The 10,656-nt window shown below is 29.0% G+C and overlaps 1 protein-coding gene across 2 annotated transcripts in view; it reads right to left on the minus strand.

Moving 5' to 3' along the window:
* Axn (protein axin) overlaps nt 1-3,909 on the minus strand; it is an 83,891-nt gene extending 79,982 nt beyond the window's left edge. For both annotated transcript variants that reach the window (XM_065514666.1, XM_065514665.1), the window contains exon 1: nt 2,528-3,909. The gene's annotated coding sequence lies outside the window, so the exon portion shown is untranslated. The remainder of the gene's footprint in view (nt 1-2,527) is intronic.
* Between the last annotated feature and the right edge of the window lie 6,747 nt (nt 3,910-10,656).

Consider the following 10,656-nt stretch of genomic DNA (forward strand, 5'->3'; position numbering starts at 1 on the left):
ATAGTTCCAATCAAACACTACTTAATGTGTGATCTTTGCGAAGATTATCATCAAGCTACTACGGTTTATCTTATAGATTTTCATTGAAACTTAGTGATTTTATCGATATACTCGCCCCCTAAATTTTCAATTACAGGATGTTATTGTGTTTACCGTGAAGAAAAATATACATAGAGAAATGGTTCAAGTTAAATCCTCGCTAGAACTATCTTCAGATCACTCACCCACTATTGTTACTTTATTGAGCCCCCGAGAAATTGTATTTCCGGCTGGTAATTTAGCGATGACAGGCACAAGAATTAATTGGCTCAAATATAAAAAATAACTCAGTACACATTGCTCGCAAAACATACCGCTAAGAACACCAGAAAACATCGATCGCTTTCTTATCAATTTCGATAAAAATCTCCCCGACAAATCAGATATAATAGAATTTATCCTTCAGACGTAGAAAAGCTCTTAAATGAAAAAAGAAGAGTTCGAGGAGAGTGGCAATTGCACAGATCCCCTCAACTCAAATCGGAGCTAAATGATTGCACAAAAAGACTCAAAAAGCTGTTGGAAATTCGAAAAATGGAATCTTTGAATAAATATCTAGAAAATCTGGACGCAACCCAGCAATCGGATTATTCACTATGGCGAGCTACAAAAAGTTTTAAAAGACCTGTCTTATGTAAGCCTCCCTTGGGAAATTCAAGTGGTAGTTGGACAAGAAATGATGCTGAAAAAGGGAATCTGTTTGTTAATCATTTGAATCAATTATTTACCCGAACACATCAAATGAAACTATTGAGTTGCCACATGTTGTTCCCCTTTTTGGAGCAGCCGTACCCCTACGATTTGAGATTCGAAAGATCGAAAAGGCTATTGTTGATTTAAACTCCAAGAAAGCGCCTGGTATTGACAATATCAGTAACAAGACGCTTATGGAGCTACACCGGATAGCAATAAAAATAATTCTTTTTATTTTTATAAGAATGACACTTTTTAATTACTCTACTACACATTGAACCTGGAGTCCCCCAATTCGTCGGATATGCCAACTAACAATCGCACTCATACATAAACATTTGCTGATGATACTGCTATTCTAAGCATTAATGGAAACCCTCAAGAAGCGTCACGTTACTTACAAAATCACATATTTGAAATAAAAAAATGGTTAAAACAATGGAAAATTAAAGTTTACGAGCAAAAATATACACATATAACATATACATTGCGTAGAGAATCATGACCCCATATTCATATCAATAACCAAACAATAATTGAACAGTTGGAAGTGAAATACCTCGGAATACATCTCGATCGTCACCTTACATGGAATAGTCATTTAGATACAAAGTTGACTCAAATGAAATTGAAATCAATTCAAATTAATTTGCTTATTGGCAAAACTCTACGATTAATTTATATTGTAAACTTCTACTTTATAACATGATCATAAAACCGATATGGTGTTATTGCATACAGCTATGGGACACGGCCTCAGCGTCAAATGTAAAAAAGATTCAAAGACACCAAACAAGTTTTTAAGAAGGATCACAGTTGCCCCCTGGTATATCAAAAACGAGAATATACACAAAGGTCTAAACGTGCGCCTTGTAAAAACTGGGATAACGAAAAATATAACAAATTATTTTTAAAAAAACTTGAAATTCACCCAAACCCATTGGCCTGCAACATATTAGATAACCGTGGGTAACCGATTAAGAAGGAGGGACACAGCAGACCTAATCCAAAGACTAGAAGGAAGAATGCCAATTTAATCAAAACAACCATGAATAAACAATTCTTAGTCCTGCACTGGCTGAACTAATTAAATAATATTTATTAGATATAAGATTTGAACTACTTATTGTTAGTTCATTAAAAATTAAAAAAAATATGTCCATGAACCTAGACCTGTGTTACTAGCATTCGTTGTTAAGTCTAAAATGAGGGATCCCGATTTTTTTTATATTACAACATAACAATTTATAACAATTTTTTTTTGTAACAAAAAAATTAGTTTATTCACAGCAAAAACTTATGAATATCTTTGAAATTATACTTTACAATTTGATTCTACATGAAAAATAAGCTTTATTTCATACTTCTAGATTGCACCAAAAAGGAATACATTAAATTAAGTGATTTACAGTACAGAAAATATGAATATTAACAGAAAAAAAATATAAACTGTTACTGGGATCTTGATTTGTTCCCTAAGTTTATTTCTAGATATTTGAATAATATTTAGTAAATTATATATAAACATGGATACATATTAGTTTTATGTAGTTGAGAGTCTAATTAGGAAAAATTAGATAAAGTATAAATTATAATGTCATGTATAATACCATAATCTTTATATTTTATTATACCTATCTGAAATTTTTTTAGAATTACTTAAATAAAATTTGAAATATTTTTGAATAAAATAAATGAAATCTTAAAAAAATAAACAAATTAAACATTCATACATCTAAATAACGTATGTATGTACGAGTGTATATAACAATATTAAATAAAAATATATTTTTACCTTTGAAGTTACGTGTTGTGGACAAACAAACGTAAAAGTACTGCTGCTGCTACTACCACTGTCATTAAGATGCTAAGAAGAGCAGCAAATAACAAAAACAAAGTAAATTTGACATTTGCAAAGTTAAGAAGACGACGACGAAAGGTTTTTTGTTGAGTGGGTGTGGACGGGTTAAAAATTACTTCCTTTGATGTTGCGACAAAGATGTTGAGTGTTTTTTCATTTGCAACAGGATCAGAGACTGAGACAGTTAATGATGGAAACGCCGACAGTAGTAGTGGTAGGAGTGGTGTTGATGACGATGTGACACAACAAGGGAGGGAGCTGATTTTCATTTTGATTTAATGCTCATAGATTTTAAGGAAAATTAATTGTAAACTAAAATCACTTTTTTGTTTTATATCTTTCATTTAAACTAAATATAACAATTAAAAAACAAAATTTACAATGTAATCGGCAAAAAACGACAGAGCTTCCAAACAATTATTTCAATTTTTGGCAAGACTTTTTCCATAAAGGGTGACGGAGACGAAGAGCTGGGTTATGGAGTTGTGTGTAAAGGTATGTATATAAATGTTTGTTGTGTATTCACTTTGCTATTGTTTGCTTTTTAGTTTTACTATTATTTTGTTTTTAAATTGTTATATAGACATTCATACAAAATCAACCCTTTGGTGTTGTTCTGCAATTATCTTAATGTTGTCCGGGCAGGTCCACAACAATTCTAGACACTCCGAGCTGACAAATTTCTTTATGCCGACATTTTTCATTATCGTTCGGTTCGGTAAAGCGAAAAAACCGTGAAAATTTTTCAATTTACCAAGGACGCCCTGCTGTTTATTTCAGCAGGTGTATTTGTTATTGTATTAGCACCATTTAATCGGAGGGGATTACAAGTGAGCTTTTCACACAATTCTTATTTGTTTTAGCTTTTGGAACCGAAGAAATTTTCACAAAAATCCATTTATTTAATTGGTAATTAACAACGTTTTTATGTTTCGTTTTTGTGTATTTTTGTGTTTTCCACGAATTTTTGTGTATTCTCTTTTGTGATTGTATTCTTCCCTTTACTGATACTTCTGGTTTTCTTGTCTTCTACAATATTTTTTCCGAGTTTGCAGGTATTTTTTTTTGTTGTTGGTGTTGTTGTGCTATGCTAACTGAATTCAATTATTTTTTCATTCTTTGTGGTTGGACGTTTGACTTTGATATGAATTTGTTTAAAGAAAACTTAATTTAAATGAACGGAATCACTGTTTAACAATTAAAATTTGATTAAATTAACTAAATTAAAAATTTATTTTCACTAAATACACGCACAAGATGAATTTATTTTTTCGTCTCTTTCAACTTTTGTTTCGCCTTAAATTTTTCTACTTTGACTTTTGTAAGTAAGGTTAGGAATAAAATATTACCAGATGTGCAGTGTATAAAATCGCTTATATTAATTTCTACTTCAAAGATTTTTTGCAAAAAAATATCAAATCTGACTAAAATCTAAATTGAATTTTACGGAGATTACTAAATATGTTTTGTTTTAATAGCTTGATGTGATTTTTAATTAATATTTAATTTAATTTCAACTATTTAAAAACTATCCTATAAAATATGGTAACTTATGTATAATACAAGATATCTCATATATGAAAAGTAAATGCTCTGAAAGCTTGCTGAAAAACCATATTTGGCCGTTTTTACACTAGCTTAAAAACCAGTTACATTTAAAAAAAAGAAGAAATAATTAAATCCGTTTACAAAACACGAATCTTATTATTCTTGCATTTAAATGTACATATTACATGAAGATATTAACATAATATTTATTAAAAAGTTCCAAGTATTTTTTTATCCATGCTTTTGTATGTATAATACAAAACCATGCACATATTTTACAAATTCTGCTAAATCCTCGAAAATTTTACATTGATGAATATTTAGATACCTTAAATAACTTTATCCAATTATTTTATATCTATTAGGGTAGATCGCTTACTTCTTTTAATATAGATATACTGTTATATTTCCTAAGGGACTATCTGAGATAAATCTAGAACATTTTGTTGATTTAAATTATGCTCATAACTTGTAAAATGTTAGTCATAATATTTCAAGACAATATTTCATGTTTAATATTGAAACAACTGCATCTATGTCCACTCAAAAATACAGTTTCAGCTAGACTACCGTTACCTCTAAAATACCGTTACCAACGCACAGTGGTTGCACCCATACGACAAAATTTAAAAAATATTATATATAACCATTAATTTTTTTACTTTGGATTTGTTTTGATAATTTCTATAATAATACATATAAACAACTTAAGTGAGAACAAACGTGCAAATTTTTGCGCCTTTTTCAGTAACATTAAAAATGCCTAGTTCACACTAATGTTCTATTATAAGTTTTAATACTGTGTTCTGTACTGTGCAATTTGTTAAGTTTGGGAATTTAGCATAAAACAATTTTACTAAAATACTAATTTTGTATTCCCTAATAACCTTTTAACGATGTACTTTTTTATTATTGAACGATTTATTATTTATATTTTTATTTATTTATATATAAAAATACGTCGACATAAGTCTACGTACGACCAGAATTTTTGCCACTTTATGAGAGAAAACCCGGTAAATAAAAAAATAATAATGCAGTTTTGTTTGAAATCTATTTTTATTGCTATGCACAAAAAAAAAATGTTGTTGCAATGTAAACTTGCAAAATTATTCATAAAAAACAATAAAAAATACATTGACAAAAATCTACTTACGACCACAGCATATCCTGTTTTTTTGAATACTAACAGATAAGCAATGCAATTTATTAAGTCTACAGATCAAGAAATATTCAGTTACTTTGAAAACACTGGTACAGTTAAAAACAAGCCGCGAAGTGGTCGCCCAAAGAAACTACATCGTAGAGATGTAATCTTCATTTTAAAAGAAGTCAACAATAACTCAAAAGTAAATACCACAAAATTTGCCGAAGAACTCGCAACAAGATCAGAAGATATTGTTTATTCACGAACAATTCAAAGAACCTTAAATAATAATGGTAATTAAAGCAGAAATCCTCGTAAATTAGCGAACGGAGGATCGCAAACTTCGTTTGTAATTCGCCAAAAAGCACTTTGAAAAGGACATGGAATTCTGGAAGCGAGTTATGTTCGCTGATGAGTTGAAGTATAACATATTTGGAAGTGTTGGAGAGAGATAAAGTATGGCGCAAAACAAATACAGCAATGGATCCGAAAAACTTACTTGCTACAGTTAAGCATGGTTCTGGAGTGGGAAAGTTAGTGATTATTGAGGGTAATATGGATCGTTATCAGTACAAATCCATTTTGGAACAAAATTTGAGAGCACCAGTTGATATTTTAACTCTTGGTTAAAGTTGGATATTTCAGCAAGATAACGATCCGAAACATACGTCTCAAACTGTCAAAGATTTGCTACTCTACCATGCCCCACGACAATTGTACACACCACCTCAAAGCCCGGACTTAAATGTTACTGAGCGCATGTGGGAAATTCTACAACGAAAGATCCGAAAACATCTTATTACTTGTGAATCAATGTTAAAGGAGAAGCTTCCAGAAGAATGGCAAAATATAACGTCCGCAGAACTGGAAAATTTAGTTACTTCGATGCCCAGACGCTTGTATATGCCCGTGGTGGCTCAACGAAATATTGAATTTAATGAAAATTTGTATTCGCTGAAAAATGTTTATTTAGTGTACAGATCGTATGTAGACTTTTGTCAACATATTTTTTTTAATTTTTTGTGAATAACAGTTTAAATTACTTTTACTTATTATGGTTTAGAAATCCGAGAGTTACGAAAATAATGGTCGTACGTAGACTTTTGTCGGTCACTGTATATATCTTTTTAATTTATTATAAAAGAAACGCCAATAAATGCCGATTTCCACGCCTGTCTATTACAATATATCTAGTCTATCTAAACTTAGTTTCTAATGTAATAAATTTCATATTTTCGAAGCTTAATGTGAGTTGTAATAAAATAGAATAGTTTAGAACAAAAAATATTTGTATGTTTAGTATATCGAGGGTCTATATGAAAAACACAACTTTTCAGGAGAGCCAAAAAAACAAACGTATTACTTGAGTTATTAAAATTCGGTATTCTACAATATTTTTTAAATGCACCTACTGAATCTCACATATAATTGGTTTTACAAATTTTGAATTATTGTGGACTTAATGATAGATAGAGGGTTTTGCTTTTCAAAAATATTCAATGTGTATGAATGAAATGATCAGATAGAGGTTTTTTGGTATTTTGATTTCATTTATGCCATCTGTCAGTTTTTAACGTGATTTATTTAAGATAACTTGATTTATTTCAGATAGCGTCTAATAATACAATATTAAACAAAAAATTATAGAAAAAATGTTTTTACGCTTTTGTAAAGTTTGATTTGAAGAAATTGTTTCAAAAAAATATTTGAAAATAATTTTTTTTGAAAAGAGGTTTTGCATTCTGAAAAATTATTTGTCTAAGATAGAGAAATAACGAAAATGCAAATAAAACAGCAAAAAAAATGTTAGTTATAAAATTCACACCATATATCGTCCCCTTAATAAAACAATTGTGTATAAGCATATAAACCATTATTTTTTTTATTGAATAATAAGAATCTATTGAAATATTACTTTTGTTCTAGATGTCTACTAACACAAAAAATATATATTTGATTCTAGTAAATTTATATTAGGCTAAAATGTATTAATATACAAACGTTTTTATATATTTTATTTCAATTATTATTAAAAGTATTCGAATGACGAATATTCTGTGATAAAATAAACATCACTGTTTTATGATTTGTTTTATTAATTTATTTTGATTGTCATTTTGTTAAATTTTAACAAAATTTGAAGAATTTCTATTAAAAAATATGTAGTCTTTTTGGGAAAAAACGTAAAAAATACGGTCATTTTTACAAATTCCGATTTTGGATACGTATAACTTTTTATAGGGAAGAGATATTTGTTAGCAAGTTGCTTTTATTTTATTTAGAATTTTATCACCAATATAGCTGATATTTTAGAAATAAATTTTGAAAAGATCGAGCAAAATAAAAAAAAAACAAGTAAGAGAGCTATATTCGGCTGTGCCGAATCTTATATACCCTTCACCAAATTATACTTTAAAATAAATTTTTTTAAATATTTTTATGTAAACAAAATTTAATTTTTTTTTTGAAATTGTTTTTCAAAAAAAATTTTTTTTAAATTGTTTTTTAATTTTTTTTTGTGGAAAAAAATTTTTTGATGAAAAAATATTTTTCCCGATTTTAACCCATTGTAGGTCCAACTTACTATAGCCTTATCTACATCGTTGCAATGGACTTTGAAATATCTATCATTAGATATCCATATTATCTATATTAATGACTTAGTAATCCAGATATAGATCAAAAATAGGTCAAAAATCGATGTTGTCCCGGTTTTTTGCTCATATCTCCGTTATTTATGGACCGATTTTGCTGATTTTAAATAGCAAACTTCTCGGTCTCCAGAAAATTGATTTCAACAGACAGACAGACGGACATTTATATTTAAAATTTCAGCTTATTCGGATCATAAATGGAATTTTGGCGATTTTTTTAAAAAATTTGAGACCCGAGGTGACCAACTTTGAGAGGCTACGCACTAAAGGCCTGCACAAGACAACATTTTGTAGAAAAATGTCTTACTTCAAAATTTGATGCTTTGTTTTGTTGTGTGGACGCGCACATCATGTTGTTCAATGTCATCGCGCCGCAAAAACCATGTTGTACCATGTCATTGCGCCGCGAAAACCGTGTTGTGCCATGTCATGTCTATAACTATTGATGATGCTGTTGTTATGTGTGGTAGCTTGAATTGAATTGATGTTAACAAGTGTCGCATTGTTAGGCAGAATAAAATTGCATAGCAGAATGAAATTGTACATAACTGCTGAACTGTGAAAATCTGAGAACTATTATTATTTAGCATTATATATTTTTTTTTAAATATTTAGAACAAATAATATAAGGATTTTTAAAAATATAAATAATAAAGTGTAACACAGGAAAAAGAAATTCATAATTGGAATGAATTTTTTAATAAATATTATTAATCGAACATGAATTTTTTCCAAACTTTTTTCATTCAGAATAAGAACATGTTCATAAATATTATTAATTTGTACATGAAGGAAATTTTTAATTTTTTTACACAAATTTGTTGCTATTTTATAATAAATTGCATTATGTAGTTCAAATATTTTTGTATAATATCCCAATATTGGCCAATATTTCTAAATGTATAGAAAAGTCTGAAACGTATACATATTTTCTCATTGTATAGCTGAAAATCATAAAAAAATTAAATATTTTCCAAGAAAAATTTCAAACATTTTTGAATAACATAAAAATATACTAGAAAATTTAAATAATTTTGTTCAAGCCTTCTAGATTTTATTTGAAAACAAAAAATAGGGAAAAAAATTCTGTGAAGTTACGCAATAAATGCCCTACACTTTTTCTTCAAATCGTTGGGCAGTTGCTTTTGTTCCATTGGATCATTTTAGTAGATTTATATTTTTGTAGCAATTATGCAGCGAACGATTCAGAGACACTTCATTAAATTTAAACATTAAATATATTATAAACTTCACCGTTAAGGATTTATACATTAATTTAATTTTCTTTAATTAAACACCGTCTAATAGGCCAATTGGCTTTGTTCATGAAGTTTTATTTTATTTAGCAATGTAATTATTAAATGTCCCGTTAATAATATTCGAGCGGTTGTACCTAAGTCAGGTAGTATTTAAAATATGTATGTGAAACACATTACATTTTTAATTCCATGAAAATTATTGGCATTTTATGGCTTATATTCCACGTATTCCTTTTAAAGTAATAATATAACAGGTAATATTACTAAATATTGTAAAATTTTCCAAAACAACATTGAAAAAACCCATTGGTGTACTTTCGTATTTTTATTTTGACCTACTATATAATATAAATATAAATTTCAGTTGTATTTTTATAGTCAACTAGCTTGACTCGGTGCGCTTCGCTAGCCCTGTCGTAGTAAAAAAATATATAGCCTATTGACGCTTCCCAGTAAGGATCTATCTACGTTCCAAATTTCAATAAAATCGGTTCAGCCGTTTAGGCGTGATGCTCAAACAAATAAACAAACCAACAAACTTACAAAGACATTTATATATTAATATAGATTTTTTCTTATTGCACACAATAAATACTACAAGTGAATTGAAATCATCTCATACAAAAAAGGCCTCATACATGATTTAAATGACTTGAAATTATTTTCCATGTCATCCATGCATCTGTTAATTTTTTTAATGTTGTGTGTGTTATGATGTTGTTAAAATGATGCTGCGTTTGTTTTTTGTTTTGATATACATTGCCTTTGCGTGTTGCTGTTAAGTAGGTAAAAGAACATAACATGACATGACAAAAGCATCATGTGGCAATTGTCTTCGTGTTAAACAATGCAGCTTGTGCAGGTCTTTACTACGCACTTGCACCCATTGTCGCTAGGAAGCTGCACAAACGTAAATCGACTGAAAATCACATCAACTCAAACCGTGTGAAATTTGGTAAAAATATCTCCAATAGTACCCAAGATACCGAATTATTTCCAAAAAAAAAGTTTTTAAGCCACTGTGCATTAGTTAATTTCCAATAATATGTAAAAGATTTCAGCGCAATATCAATTACTGATCCAAAAATAAACGATTTTCAATTTAAAAAATTAAAAATAGTAGATTTTTGCTGTTCTTTGAGAGAAAAGGTGACTTAACTCTTTTTTTATTAAAAAAAAACTTTCTTTAAAAACATATAAAAATTTAATGTTTTTCTGTAAGGTATCTTTACGAAGAACATTTTGATATAAAAAACATTTCCTATTTTTTAATATGTCGCCTCTACACTCTTCGGAATTTGACCTATTTTTTTATCAAAATTTCAACTTTGGACCACATGTTCTAAAATCCCAAAGCTGGGATCAGAAAAGTGAAAGTAGTTTTGGAAACCCCTGTGTGTTCCCTATTTATCCCCAAAGCATTTTCCCAGCCCCGAAGGAAATGTGGACTCTACG

This window comes from Calliphora vicina, chromosome 1 (assembly GCF_958450345.1).
Source record: "Calliphora vicina chromosome 1, idCalVici1.1, whole genome shotgun sequence".
In the NCBI taxonomy this organism is placed as follows: domain Eukaryota; kingdom Metazoa; phylum Arthropoda; class Insecta; order Diptera; family Calliphoridae; genus Calliphora; species Calliphora vicina.